This window comes from Apostichopus japonicus, chromosome 12 (genome assembly GCF_037975245.1).
Source record: "Apostichopus japonicus isolate 1M-3 chromosome 12, ASM3797524v1, whole genome shotgun sequence".
NCBI classification, from domain to species: domain Eukaryota; kingdom Metazoa; phylum Echinodermata; class Holothuroidea; order Aspidochirotida; family Stichopodidae; genus Apostichopus; species Apostichopus japonicus.
In genome coordinates, this window is record NC_092572.1 from 15,479,265 (window position 1) to 15,493,543 (window position 14,279).

The window sequence follows — 14,279 nt, forward strand, 5'->3', positions numbered from 1 at the left end:
CACTGTACGAGCTGATGATCGAGACTCTCTTTTGCATCCCTGGTTCGAACCCCGGGTGATGACGTCTTTTGCCGATCTTTTACAGCAAGTGCCTGCACGGGGAGCTGTAAGTATTAGTTAATCCACCTAATATCTCAGTCCATACAGTGGCGGGATGGCTCGGCGCACTGTACGAGCTGATGATCGAGACTCTCTTTTGCATCCCTGGTTCGAACCCCGGGTGATGACGTCTTTTGCCGATCTTTTACAGCAAGTGCCTGCACGGGGAGCTGTAAGTATTAGTTAATCCACCTAATATCTCAGTCCATACAGTGGCGGGATGGCTCGGCGCACTGTACGAGCTGATGATCGAGACTCTCTTTTGCATCCCTGGTTCGAACCCCGGGTGATGACGTCTTTTGCCGATCTTTTACAGCAAGTGCCTGCACGGGGAGCTGTAAGTACTAGTTAATCCACCTAATATCTCATTCCATACAGTGGCGCGATGGCTCGGCGCACTGTACGAGCTGATGTTCGAGACTCTCTTTTGCATCCCTGGTTCGAACCCCGGGTGATGACGTCTTTTGCCGATCTTTTACAGCAAGTGCCTGCACGGGGAGCTGTAAGTATTAGTTAATCCACCTAATATCTCAGTCCATACAGTGGCGGGATGGCCCGGCGCACTGTACGAGCTGATGATCGAGACTCTCTTTTGCATCCCTGGTTCGAACCCCGGGTGATGACGTCTTTTGCCGATCTTTTACAGCAAGTGCCTGCACGGGGAGCTGTAAGTATTAGTTAATCCACCTAATATCTCAGTCCATACAGTGGCGGGATGGCTCGGCGCACTGTACGAGCTGATGATCGAGACTCTCTTTTGCATCCCTGGTTCGAACCCCGGGTGATGACGTCTTTTGCCGATCTTTTACAGCAAGTGCCTGCACGGGGAGCTGTAAGTATTAGTTAATCCACCTAATATCTCAGTCCATACAGTGGCGGGATGGCTCGGCGCACTGTACGAGCTGATGATCGAGACTCTCTTTTGCATCCCTGGTTCGAACCCCGGGTGATGACGTCTTTTGCCGATCTTTTACAGCAAGTGCCTGCACGGGGAGCTGTAAGTATTAGTTAATCCACCTAATATCTCAGTCCATACAGTGGCGGGATGGCTCGGCGCACTGTACGAGCTGATGATCGAGACTCTCTTTTGCATCCCTGGTTCGAACCCCGGGTGATGACGTCTTTTGCCGATCTTTTACAGCAAGTGCCTGCACGGGGAGCTGTAAGTACTAGTTAATCCACCTAATATCTCATTCCATACAGTGGCGCGATGGCTCGGCGCACTGTACGAGCTGATGTTCGAGACTCTCTTTTGCATCCCTGGTTCGAACCCCGGGTGATGACGTCTTTTGCCGATCTTTTACAGCAAGTGCCTGCACGGGGAGCTGTAAGTATTAGTTAATCCACCTAATATCTCAGTCCATACAGTGGCGGGATGGCCCGGCGCACTGTACGAGCTGATGATCGAGACTCTCTTTTGCATCCCTGGTTCGAACCCCGGGTGATGACGTCTTTTGCCGATCTTTTACAGCAAGTGCCTGCACGGGGAGCTGTAAGTATTAGTTAATCCACCTAATATCTCAGTCCATACAGTGGCGGGATGGCTCGGCGCACTGTACGAGCTGATGATCGAGACTCTCTTTTGCATCCCTGGTTCGAACCCCGGGTGATGACGTCTTTTGCCGATCTTTTACAGCAAGTGCCTGCACGGGGAGCTGTAAGTATTAGTTAATCCACCTAATATCTCAGTCCATACAGTGGCGGGATGGCTCGGCGCACTGTACGAGCTGATGATCGAGACTCTCTTTTGCATCCCTGGTTCGAACCCCGGGTGATGACGTCTTTTGCCGATCTTTTACAGCAAGTGCCTGCACGGGGAGCTGTAAGTATTAGTTAATCCACCTAATATCTCAGTCCATACAGTGGCGGGATGGCTCGGCGCACTGTACGAGCTGATGATCGAGACTCTCTTTTGCATCCCTGGTTCGAACCCCGGGTGATGACGTCTTTTGCCGATCTTTTACAGCAAGTGCCTGCACGGGGAGCTGTAAGTACTAGTTAATCCACCTAATATCTCATTCCATACAGTGGCGCGATGGCTCGGCGCACTGTACGAGCTGATGTTCGAGACTCTCTTTTGCATCCCTGGTTCGAACCCCGGGTGATGACGTCTTTTGCCGATCTTTTACAGCAAGTGCCTGCACGGGGAGCTGTAAGTATTAGTTAATCCACCTAATATCTCAGTCCATACAGTGGCGGGATGGCCCGGCGCACTGTACGAGCTGATGATCGAGACTCTCTTTTGCATCCCTGGTTCGAACCCCGGGTGATGACGTCTTTTGCCGATCTTTTACAGCAAGTGCCTGCACGGGGAGCTGTAAGTATTAGTTAATCCACCTAATATCTCAGTCCATACAGTGGCGGGATGGCTCGGCGCACTGTACGAGCTGATGATCGAGACTCTCTTTTGCATCCCTGGTTCGAACCCCGGGTGATGACGTCTTTTGCCGATCTTTTACAGCAAGTGCCTGCACGGGGAGCTGTAAGTATTAGTTAATCCACCTAATATCTCAGTCCATACAGTGGCGGGATGGCTCGGCGCACTGTACGAGCTGATGATCGAGACTCTCTTTTGCATCCCTGGTTCGAACCCCGGGTGATGACCTCTTTTGCCGATCTTTTACAGCAAGTGCCTCCACTAGATTGAAGTTTTCACTAGCTAAACGCTACCCATCACTGCATAGCCGACAAGTTGGCTTTCATGGCACTATCAATTTTCCGTATCATGACCATGTAGATTTTTGGCTTTCCGAGCCGGAACTTTTCGTCACTTGTAAACAAACCTCTTCACTGATTGGTAAACAAATTTCCTACGCTGCTCCGGGGAGGCCTAAAGGGGTTTAAAATTGCCTCAATCGACCAAATTTTCTCACCACATGTACTTCTATTCATGTTCTTCAACATGCAAGCCACAAAAAACTAGACTATGATTGACAACAGGTAAAAAAAATGTTCTCCTGCTGTTTTTTTAGCACTTTTCCTGAAGGAGAACAATCGAGCGGCTGGATATAGACTCTAATAGGAGTATGCCACCTGAAGGTTAAGTGAAGCTACAGAGTACAGTATAGGCTATCTGTGACCCTGTAACTGGTAAATATTTATTTTTATGATTCATATTGTGTTATTACCAATAGGGGTTCGTTGGAAGTTTGATGAGCTTCAATGGTGTCCAATTTCATAGCATATAAAAGCATAAATTTGTAAACACGATATAGGGTATTGGATGTAAAAGTACTTGAGAAGTGAAAAAGAATACAAATACATGTTGTTCGCGGAACTGGTCCACGCAAAAATAATTAGCCTCAATGCTTTTGTCACCCCAACTGTTAAGTTGTGAAAGGGATGTTTTGCAAAACCCAGCCTTATATTATACAGTTTTATTAGTTTAGTTTAGTTAAGTAGATAAAAAAAGGGATCAGGAGGGACACTTAAGTCCCCATCAAGGACCCTATAGAGAGAGGAAAAAAAACTGAAGGCACAAACACTCAGACCCGATTACATTAGTTTAGTCCAGGCTTACTCAACATTTTAACATTAAGTCATACTGGTATACTCATAGCGTCATACAGGCTATCCGTACCAGATACAGAATGGTCAGAGATGTGTCTTTAATTGTGGCCATCAAATTTGAGCATGAATTTGAGGGGGAAAGAAGTATCTCTTCGATTATTCAGTAGGTTACAAGATTTTTCTAAAATCAATTCATTCATGGAAGTGCACAGATCAATAAACATCACAGGGTGGACGGTAACGAGTATATGGTTGAGTCAAAATTATTTGGCCCAGTACCATAGCCTATTAGTACTATTTGTATACAGTACATTGTTTCAAATTATATATTAATATTGATCAACTTTTACCCATTTTTCTTTTTTTCTTTCAGGACATGAATATTTAGTATTTACATGAGAATCTGAATTCCTACCCTGCTGTAAAAAGGTGTTTGAGGAAAAACAAAATTTGTTCAAATAGCTTTCAGAAGATGTTTATGAATCAATTGAGAACAAAGTAAGACATGTTGCAGTCACTATTATCAGCAGCCAGAAAGGTTAAAAGTGAGTCTCAATGGCAGGATCTTTTCCAGAAGAATGCTGACCAGATTCCTCGAGTGAATGAACAGCATGATGATGCTGAAGAATCCACTACATGTTACCAGCTAACTCTCAATAATATTGAAGCAATACATAAACCTGTGGTAAGTATTATAGTGTACAATTATTTCTTTCTTTTGCCCTCTTTCCTTTATGTTTGTTAAAAATTCTGTAACCGTCTAGACAGTTCTTTTCTGCCACACTGTCCCTAATGAGTAGCAACTTTATAATCTGACATCACATTTGATTATAACATATTAAAAGCCAACAATGTTATTTCAGGACTAGAGTGCAGTACATGCAGGCTTCACAATCTGGGATATTTACTGGCTAAATATAATATTGATTTTGCTGTGTGCCAGAAGAGAAATGATGCCCTGTCATTTTTCTTCAAAAAATTCAAATTATCCTTTCCCTCTTGCAACAATTCAAGACAAAAGGAAGTTGAATTTTGTTTTTAGCCTGTAAATTTATCATGCACTGACAAGTTTTAGCAAGCAGCTAAAATTGTGAAATTCTTTGCCTGATGTGCATGTATGTAGACCATGGCCCAATCACTTAGAATATGCTTGTGATAGCGTATCAGGTGGAAACATGCACTTCCATGGATGCCTGTTGTATATATGTTACAGAACTAGCTATCACTTTCATCAATAAAATATATAGTTTTCAAAGCTTTCAAGCTTTCATTCTAAAATATGTAATGCCTTAGATCTGCGTCACAAGGCTGGAATTTTGACGGGCAAAGAAATGGAGAAAGCAAATCACAAACAAGAGAATGTCAGTAATGTCATGTATATACTGTAAAAGATGTTTCCCAAAAGTCTTTCAAACTGCTGGAACAAAAGCAAAAACCATGAAACACACAATAATCACCCCTACTAGACCATCGGAAGATCAAAAAATTTACCTAAAAGTACCATTTGTGAACGAGAACATAAAACGGTAGACCCTGGCAACAATCAGCAGATTGGGCATTACAAATCTGAGAACACACTTCATGACTAGGTAATCCATCAGCGAGTTTGTTTTCCGCGCCACGTGACAAACAGGGTTGCCGACCCAACTGCGACACCTGCAAAATCGCTGTAAAGAAGAATATCTGTTTAGCCAAAAACTGTGTCTACAAGATTAAATGCAGTCTTTGCTCGTCTACATACATCGGCGAAACGGGATGCACCATTGGAACGAGAATAAAAGAACATCCACGTATGACTAAACAGACCATATACACTCATTTACAAACTCACAATATAAATCAAAAATCTGGAGAAAATATCAATTGCAAATCCTACATCACAACTTACCGAATACCAGTGAAAGAAAAATAATCGAAGCCCTTACCATTAAAGCCAGTAATAACTTAATGAATGGCTGTGCTGGACGTCAATTGGATATTTAAGCTTTTCACATCTTGCTGGTCCGTCTGTGCGCTCCGAATACAGTTTGTTCGCTGGTGCGTTTCAGCTCAGGGGGATTGGTTTTAAAGTTTTTACTTATATACACAGAGTCGGTAGTTTGCACCTCATTCCTTGATAATGCCTTAACCGGCGAAATATTGGAACATACAGCTTTGTATACTTTCTTACTGTGCTTGTTGAAGTCTCATTTTCTACAATTCAATATACATATCCTCTAAGGTAGGCATCGGATAGTGGCTGCGCATGAGACTCTTGTTTAGGTCTCTGGGGTCGATACATATTCTCATTTTCCCCGGCTTTACCACAGTCACTAGACTGGAGACCTAGGGGGTTGGCTCTGAAACTGGCTTTATGATGTTTTGTTTCACAAGCCTATCTAATTCTGCTTTGAGGTTGTCTCGGATTGCCACAGGGAACCTACGGGGTGGATGAACTACAGGTACTGCATTGGGATCTAGCTGTAGTTTATATTCCCCTTCTAGTTGACCTATGCCCTCAAAAACATCATTGTACTCCTAGTACAGGTTTTCAACATTAGTAATTTGCCCCTCCTTCACAACTTTGACGTTTTTACCATCATTTGCATTCGTGATCGCATTGACTCCTAGTGGTTTGGCAATGTTTTCATGTCTAACTTCTATGAGACCCATCTGCTGGACCGCCTTGCTGCCCAGCAGAGGGATTGCAATATCATTGTCAACAATCACAAACTCAGCCCGGTATTTCTTTCCATTTTTGGGGTTCACCAATTTTAGTTTGCATTTACCATTTGGCTTTGAGGTACTCTCATTGTACATTGATAATACCTGGCTAGTTTGCTTAATGTTATGCTTACCTAGTTTCTTCATAACTGAGCTTGGTAAGATGTTGCAGGTTGCCCCGCTATCAATTTGAAAAGTGACTCTTACTTCATCTATACTCATGTCAGCGTAAATGTGACTTTGTTGCTTATAGTTAATATAGTTTATATTGTTCTCTGTCTTTGGAGGAGTGAGCAGGTTCACCGTATTGATGTCCTCGAAGTCATCATCTGACAGGGACTCGGAGGAACTGTCGCCAACGTTGGACGCACCTTCCGCTACAGCATTTACCCACGGTTTCCGTTTCATTTTGCCCCTTTTGGGTCCACTCCGTTGGGATCCGCTCGCTGACGCTTTGCGTGTAGCTGTTCTGCATTGAGCTGCAAAATGGTTCTTCCTGTCGCATTGGAACAGGTCTTTCCATATGCAGGACACTGGTACTTCCCAAAGACGTGTCTGTTCCCACAGTACTTGCATTTCTGAAGTCTGTCGTCTTGCCCGCTTTGTCGGAGCGCGTGCACCTCTGTTTTCGTCTCGATGGTCCTTATCCTTTCTCTGGATAGTTCCGCCGACTGGCACATATCCTCGCATGATTTCAGGGTAAGTTTCTGTGCCCGTAGTAATCGCTCTCTGAGTGCCGAATTTGTGATATCACACACGATACTATCCTGGACAAGCGGGTCATGCAATGATTCAAAGTTATATGTTTGTGCCAGGACTTTGAGTTCAGTGATGTATCTGTCCAACTGCTCCCCTGGCTCCTGAAATCTCGTGAGGAATTTGTATCTTTCTACAGTTTCATTTTGCTTTGGGTTGCAGTAGGCATCAAAGAGTGTGAGGAGCTCTCCAATTTTCGGGGAAACATCGGCAGCGCCTGCAGCTGGTACCGGTTTTATAGTCTCATATATCTCACGTCCGGTAGTGCCCATAAGATAGAGGCACATTTTTCCTTTAACTTATCATCTTTGTCAGACATTGCCAGTTCTGCATATAGCTTGAATTCTTCTTTCCAGTGTTGCCATCTGCTTGCCAGTTTGGGAGAAGCAAAATCAATCTTCTCTGGTGGGGGAACTTTATCCATACTGTTATTGCAACTCGCGATCTTTTGGCAGAATTTATTTCAGGAATCGTCTGAATGTTAATTTTAATTCTCCAATGTGTACACGGTTTTGTACTGTACCGGTACGTACAGTAACGCGATTGTTTTCTTTTCTTATTTTCACCTCACCAGACTGTTGTTTCACAAGGCTTTACTACTGTATTATCACCGTGCTGCAGTGTGTTCCCCTTCGTTGCATTATGAACTAGTCGAACACAGTTATATCTTACTGTTATAGTTTAGTGTACAATCTGCAGTTCCTTTCTTTGCTTACCACATCACACTGCATTCTACGTTGCGTCTCGGATTACTGTACTGTTTTATCGCATAGTCCTATACATACGATACTGTGTATGCTATTCTAACGGTGCATTCGCATAGCGGAATCTTACCGAATTGCTGACTAATTCACGGTGATTTCGGGTGATCATTTATTCAGTTACAGACTTGGTTTATTATTGTACTTCAGTAGCCATATTCAATGGAGTGCACAGACTCGTAGTGTGTAATATGAAGAGCAAGTACGGTAGCTCATATTGATTAGCTACATAAATGTACTTGTCACACAGTGAGGCTGTGGTTTACAAATCCCGATGATCCAGTTTTGGCAAAGAACACCTTCAATTCTCTTCTCTTATTCTTAGTAACTTAACAGTTGCACTGGAGTGACATGCAATATCAGTTTAACATGTTCCAAACAGTTCAGGAATACATTGGGGTGTGTCCTGTAGGTCAGTTTGGGAGGAATCAGCTGAGCTAAACAAAAGTAGTTTTCATCACTTTTCAGAGCCAGAGACGAAAAAACCCTCCCCGCTGACCCTTCTCTGGATGACGTTTCTGCAGGTAGGGCAAGCCAGACCAAGTGGACTGTGATCAGGGATACCAATACAACCTGCAGGAAACATAGATGCACCCAAATTGGTCAAGCTTATCAAAATTGGTGACTGGAAATGTTGTTGCAGACGTAGACCTGGTTACTGCCTACACAGTATTGCTCATAAGTGTATTTACACACTGCACCTCGCATACTGAAATCTCTGAAAATACATCTTTATGGACCGAAAATGATAATTGCATAGAATTTTGTTGTGGTTTATTTTCTGACGACTATAAAAAAGTATCATATTGGTATTAAAAAAAAAATTCATCTCTCACTTAAGGTGGCATACTCCTATTAGAGTCTATAGCAGTCCGCTTTATTGTTCTCCTTCAAGAAAAGTGCCAAAAAGCAGCGGGAGAACATCTTTTGTGACCTGTTATCAATCATAATCTAGATTTTTGTGGCTTGCATGTTGAAGAGCATGAATGGAAGTACATGTAGTGAGAAAATTGTGTCAATTGAGGCCATTTCAGACCCCTTTAAGGCCTCCCAGGAGCAGCGTAGGAAAATTGTTTACCACTGAGTGAAGAGGTTTGTTTACAAGTGACAAAAACTTCCGGCTCGGATAGCAAAAAATCTACATGGTCATGATATGGAAAATTGATGGTGCCATAAAAGGCCAACTTGACAGCTATCCGGTGATGGGTAGCCTTTAGCTAGTGAAAACTTCTATCTAGACTTAGAGACCACATTACTTTTGTGATTTAGTGTGTAAGTCAATGGCGCTTTTAATGGGCGTATGCTACCTGAAGGATTCTTGCCAGGTTTGTTACTGTTTTATTAAGTTTTAAGATGGACAAGAGTTCACTCTTGTAGCTACATAGTGATTCCAAACACAACCTTTGATTCCAAGTCCTACAATTCTTCCATATCAGAAAGACCTATAGGGTCGTCCCCACATCCATTGCTTGTCTCTCTGTGAGCCATCATAGCACTGATAGGCCCTTAATAGGGCTTGCAAATTAACTAACCTGTTTCCTGTAGATTCTGCAAACATGGTTTGTTGTGACTGAGTTGAAAATATCTCATGTCCTTTATCTGCTGGGTTAATTACTCTCTCATACTCTTCCTTGCCGAGCCTTCTATAAGCAGGTTTGCAAGAGGAATTAGTTGCAATATCTGTATCAGAAGAGCTAGGAATATCACCAGTGCAATTGGCATCAGCTTCAGCAGCTGTTCAAGCAGTAAAACCAAACCTGTTACCTGGCTTGAAGGTTGTTGCATGCCTATCAAACATGCCTTTCCTTCTACCCATTCTTCTAAATACTAATCAGTTTTTATCCTTAAAATATACCAATTTTCCAGTGACCTATTCACTAGTTTTGTTTGTAAGCATTTATTGGAAGTCTAAGCAGTTGAAAAGCTGCACATAGAATGATACAAGACAAGACTTACACTGAGAAACTAGTCAATATGATGGACTACAACTAGTTTGGAATGTTGTTTGAACAGCGCCCTCATTATAGATCTGGTCACAGCTAGTACATAGCTCTCCTGAGTATTTTTTGCACCAAAATCTGACAAAATACCTTTGAAAAGCAGTGCCAAAGTAACAAGTAACTTTTTCTCTTTCACTTTAGAGCCACAGCTAAGGGCGCATGCTTACTGAATGCTGGGAGTGATAAAATTTTCAGAGGGAAGAAGGCCAACCAAGTTTCCACCAGAGGGGGTAAGTAGCACCAAACTGAGGGACTGTGCTTAAAACACATTGTGTGGACCCAAGAACAATTTAGACATTCAGTAGATGCCTGTCATGCTGATGGAATGACTTCTTATCACACTAGGGAATATGTCAATCATTGGGCTCTGACTTGTTTAAAGTTCAGTACTGTATTATTCATATAGACTGTACAACATGTGTGAGACACCATATGAAGATTCACCCAATAGACAGAGATACACAGAAATGATGTAAGTCACAACTTCTCAAACTATCATAAAAAGGAGGTTTAATGTGGAGTTTAAATATCTCAGCTGTTACTTAAGGTGGCATAATCCTATTAGCATCTATATCAACCTGCACAAGTGTTCTCCTTCAGGAAAAGTTCCAAAGAGCAACAGGAGAACATCTTTTTTTATATCTTATCAATTAGGATCATGGTTTTCTTGGTTTGGCTGTTATGGAGCATGAATGGAAGTACAAGTGGTACAAAGATTGGGTCAGTTGAGGCAAGTTTACACCACTTTAGGCCTCCCTGGAGCAGCATATGAACATTGTTTACTGCTGAGTAAAGAGGTTTGTTTACAAGTGAGGAAAATTTCAAGCTCTCATAGCAAACAAAAAGTCTGCACAGTCATGGTAAAGAAACTTGAGGTTCAAATGAATGTGATAAATTAATTAGAATAAACCAAAAGCAAGAAAGAATAAAGGGTAATTTAAACCAAGAAATACTGCACGACGCAACTCACATGCATACCTGTTAATGTTACCCACGCTCGACGACACATACAACACTGACACGCAACTGGAAACACAGCATCACACGCATTAAAACAATCAAAGACCATTAACAGGGTGTACTGCTGAGTTTCTGGAGAAAGATTGTAAAACAAACCACCTGCTGCTGAAGAAACAAAGTCTAAACATTCAAGAGTTCTGCTGCCTCCATTGGTCTTTATTATAACTTTCTGTCAAATATCATTGGAGATATGGATATTTTGGCTTCCAGATTAAAGGTACAAAGCCAACATGTCTGGGAGGTAAATGCTCCTAAAAAGGTCAATGCCCGTTCACTGATGCACATATTATATGACATCACGGTCACGCCAATACATGTGTCCAAATGCTTCAAAGCATGCCTTTTCTTTCATTTTTGATGTTGGATCTGGAAAAAAACCATTTCATCCTTAATTAAAAGTCTTGAATTTTAATATATCAACACTGAGGGAACCCTGAAGGATTGATAATCCAACACAATCGTAGAATAGAAAAGGTGAGGGATTTCTCAACCAAGGCTTCCTATACAATTGAGTTTTCTCCTGCCATCTTGAATCCAGTGTAATGACCATTGGCTGGAAACTCACTTCTGATTCTTTGGACTGCACATGATGGTAGCACAACCCTGACGTGTCTTGCTAGGAACCCCCAGCACCTTTGAACCTGTTGACTGTAGGCTATGTATCTGTACTGTTCTGCCTAAAAAAAAAATGTTGAAAGTTCAAAATGTATTAATGTTGGCCCATGATGTCCACAATAACAAGCAGGGATACAATGTACAGTTATGGTTACATTTGTTCTGAATTTACACCTTCCATATTTCATGAAACATTCTTTTGTTCAGACAATTGATTTGCAAAACTCCAGGCCTAAGTACTAGCCTAGTAATAATGAGTATAAAATGACACATATGCCTACCTAACATGGCTGCATAATGCAGCTTACGTCCCGAGCCAAACTTTCAGTATGCAACCAACACTACTACTACTAGTAGTACTACGCACCATACTGTACATGTATGAATACATAGCCAACACACAGTACATATGGGTTGTAAGGATTCTATGGTTGTAAGTCACCGTAACACAACTCACAATATGGTTAAGGCAGTTCCGCAAATTCCAACCACACATGCACAAAATGGACTGGATTTTGTTTGCTTCATTACTAAATTCTTACCACGTTGTATGCTCCTTGCAATAGTTCCGAACGGGTTTCTTCTTCGATATGTTGTGGAGCTTCAATTTCGGCTCATTTGACAGGCTCGAACTGATACGGTTCTATATCCTAACAGTAACACCTCAGGTCCACCCTCAACATTTGGTTCAATATTGGCATGATCATCGCCTTCACTCTCTGCTTCGAATATTAGAAAGGGCACTCTATTTCTAGTACAATTTCACTGCCTGGTGAAGAACTTTGAACTTCGGTTGCCACATTTGGTTCTAAATCTGACATTCGACGGGAAATTTAGATTTGATTTCGCGCTGACTTGTTATCGATTGTTTTGTGTATTTATGTACACGTGTCGGAGTGTAGGTATGATGTTCGGAGGAAACAGCGAGAGCAAATCGTGTTCCTAAAATGTTGTCACATTAGGTCATGAGATTACGAAAAAAAATTTCGAAGGGAAAAATCAAGTTTTTATCTGGTATAGTGGTTGTTTTATGTTCTAGAGAACATGCTTAGATGGATCCCAAAAATACAGGATGTTGAAATTTTCGTGTCGTGGCCATAATAAGTAAGAATTTGAAAATTGCCATTTTAGACTCTATGAGCCTTAAGTATAGCTAAGGGGGTATTGGTTATGATATGTAATCACGGAATATGACAAAAACGTCTCATCATTTTACGCCTGAGTGATTTGGGGGCAAATTTTGTGAAAAATCACTAAAATATCGCAATGTGGCACGAGATTGACACGGAAGTAACAACACATTGGTACACCATGTACCCCAAAATGCACTGACGAAGTAATAATTACACTGAAAGAACATGTTCATGGCCTGTAGAGACCACTGTACTACCTGTGTCTGTTGTTTTGATCTGTGTGTTATTGAGATGTGTAGTAGTACAGTAACGGATGGTATAAGGAGCCACTAATTTCAATGTTAAGCTATAGAACAAGTAAAACCTGAGGGACTGAAGTTGTACATCTGGTGAGTAGTCTACTTTTATACAGTGTAGTGCTGATAGTCGTGATCGATTAATCGCCAGTAGTCGCGATTACACTTTGGAAGTTTGATTAATCGCTCTCAAAACCTAAGTTGCGATTACTGGACTAAAGCTAGCACTACACACAATCTGCTATTGAAAAATAGCCTAACCTATCAAAAACAACACTTAAGCAGTTTGTCAGCAAATATCACAAACACAGGTTCTTACAATGCTACACTAGAACTGTGCTGTGTTAAAAATCAGTGAGCACCTGTTCAGGTTAGATTCATGCGTTTACTTGTTAGTAATACGATTGTTCTGCAGTGCAACATTTAGTCCTAGCAATGTTTCATCATTGCGCATAATTGCAAATTCCCAAATTTATTAATCTTTAATGATTGCCAAAGAATTTGTAATTTCTTCAAACATGCATGTTTACAGTATATTTCATTTCTGGTCAGTGGTTCACATGTATCATATGTCTGATAGAGTGTGTCGATTGCGGTGAAGTTTCATTTCAATGTGTCATAATATGTGCGTGCTATCACGCTAGGCTAAAGCCTAGCCTAGAAGGTGAACGTCCTTCTACAGAAAACTCTTGCATAGTAATCATCACACCGCTACAGGGTGTTGCATCTATTCATTTTTTTTGCTGTGATTAGTGCTAGTAGTTGTAGTAGCCTTGTAGATCCATTCCAAAGTTTTTGATTTACTTTGAAGGATTTTAAGAAATGTTGAATATTGAAATTTGTTGACAGTTTTTGTTTGGTAGATGTTTTAACATGAATTAGACATCACACATTAAGACTTGAAAGAACAAATAGGGACAGTGCACCATGGAGAAAGATTTGTTTGACTGTATTTCTGCAATGTAGAAATGACAGTGATGATGCCATAACTGTAACCGAGTATCGCGAGAAGAGCTATGCGATTAATCAACTACAAAAGTAAGAGTCGACTATCAGCACTAATACTGTGTACCTAGCAGAGCAAAAAGTGACAGTCAGAATTTAAATGCATACATTACAATGTAATATATGTGGTGTAAGAATCAGTTTTATTGAGACCCAGACTGCAATCAGAATAAGGATAGACCTATATACAGTAACATATTGTAATATTGTATGTATTGGAAAGCTCACACCTTCACAATGTCAGACTAAGATTGGATGGCATGGGCTGATGAAATAAATGCAAAAGTGGCAAAATATACATCAGCCCCAGCAAGTTACACAAAGGGATGCAGGATGTGGACAGGTGCCTACACCATCAGTATGCCAGGGGCACCAGCATAT

General features: G+C 41.5%; 2 protein-coding genes across 22 annotated transcripts in view; one reads left to right on the forward strand and one right to left on the reverse strand.

Moving 5' to 3' along the window:
• Positions 1-14,279, reverse strand: part of LOC139977967 (gamma-adducin-like) — a gene marked incomplete in the record, with an annotated part of 755,008 nt that overhangs the window by 126,770 nt on the left and 613,959 nt on the right.
• Positions 3,096-14,279, forward strand: part of LOC139977963 (uncharacterized) — a 34,893-nt gene continuing 23,709 nt past the window's right edge. For 13 of the 21 annotated variants that reach the window (XR_011796775.1, XR_011796774.1, XR_011796773.1 and 10 more), the window contains exons 1-4: positions 3,096-3,189; positions 3,983-4,294; positions 8,298-8,353; positions 9,971-10,059. The gene's annotated coding sequence lies outside the window, so the exon portion shown is untranslated. Of the gene's footprint in view, positions 3,190-3,982; positions 4,295-8,280; positions 8,354-9,970; positions 10,060-14,279 lie in introns of all 21 variants that reach the window. The other 8 variants (XR_011796771.1, XR_011796772.1, XM_071987798.1 and 5 more) reach the window with 5 other exon arrangements.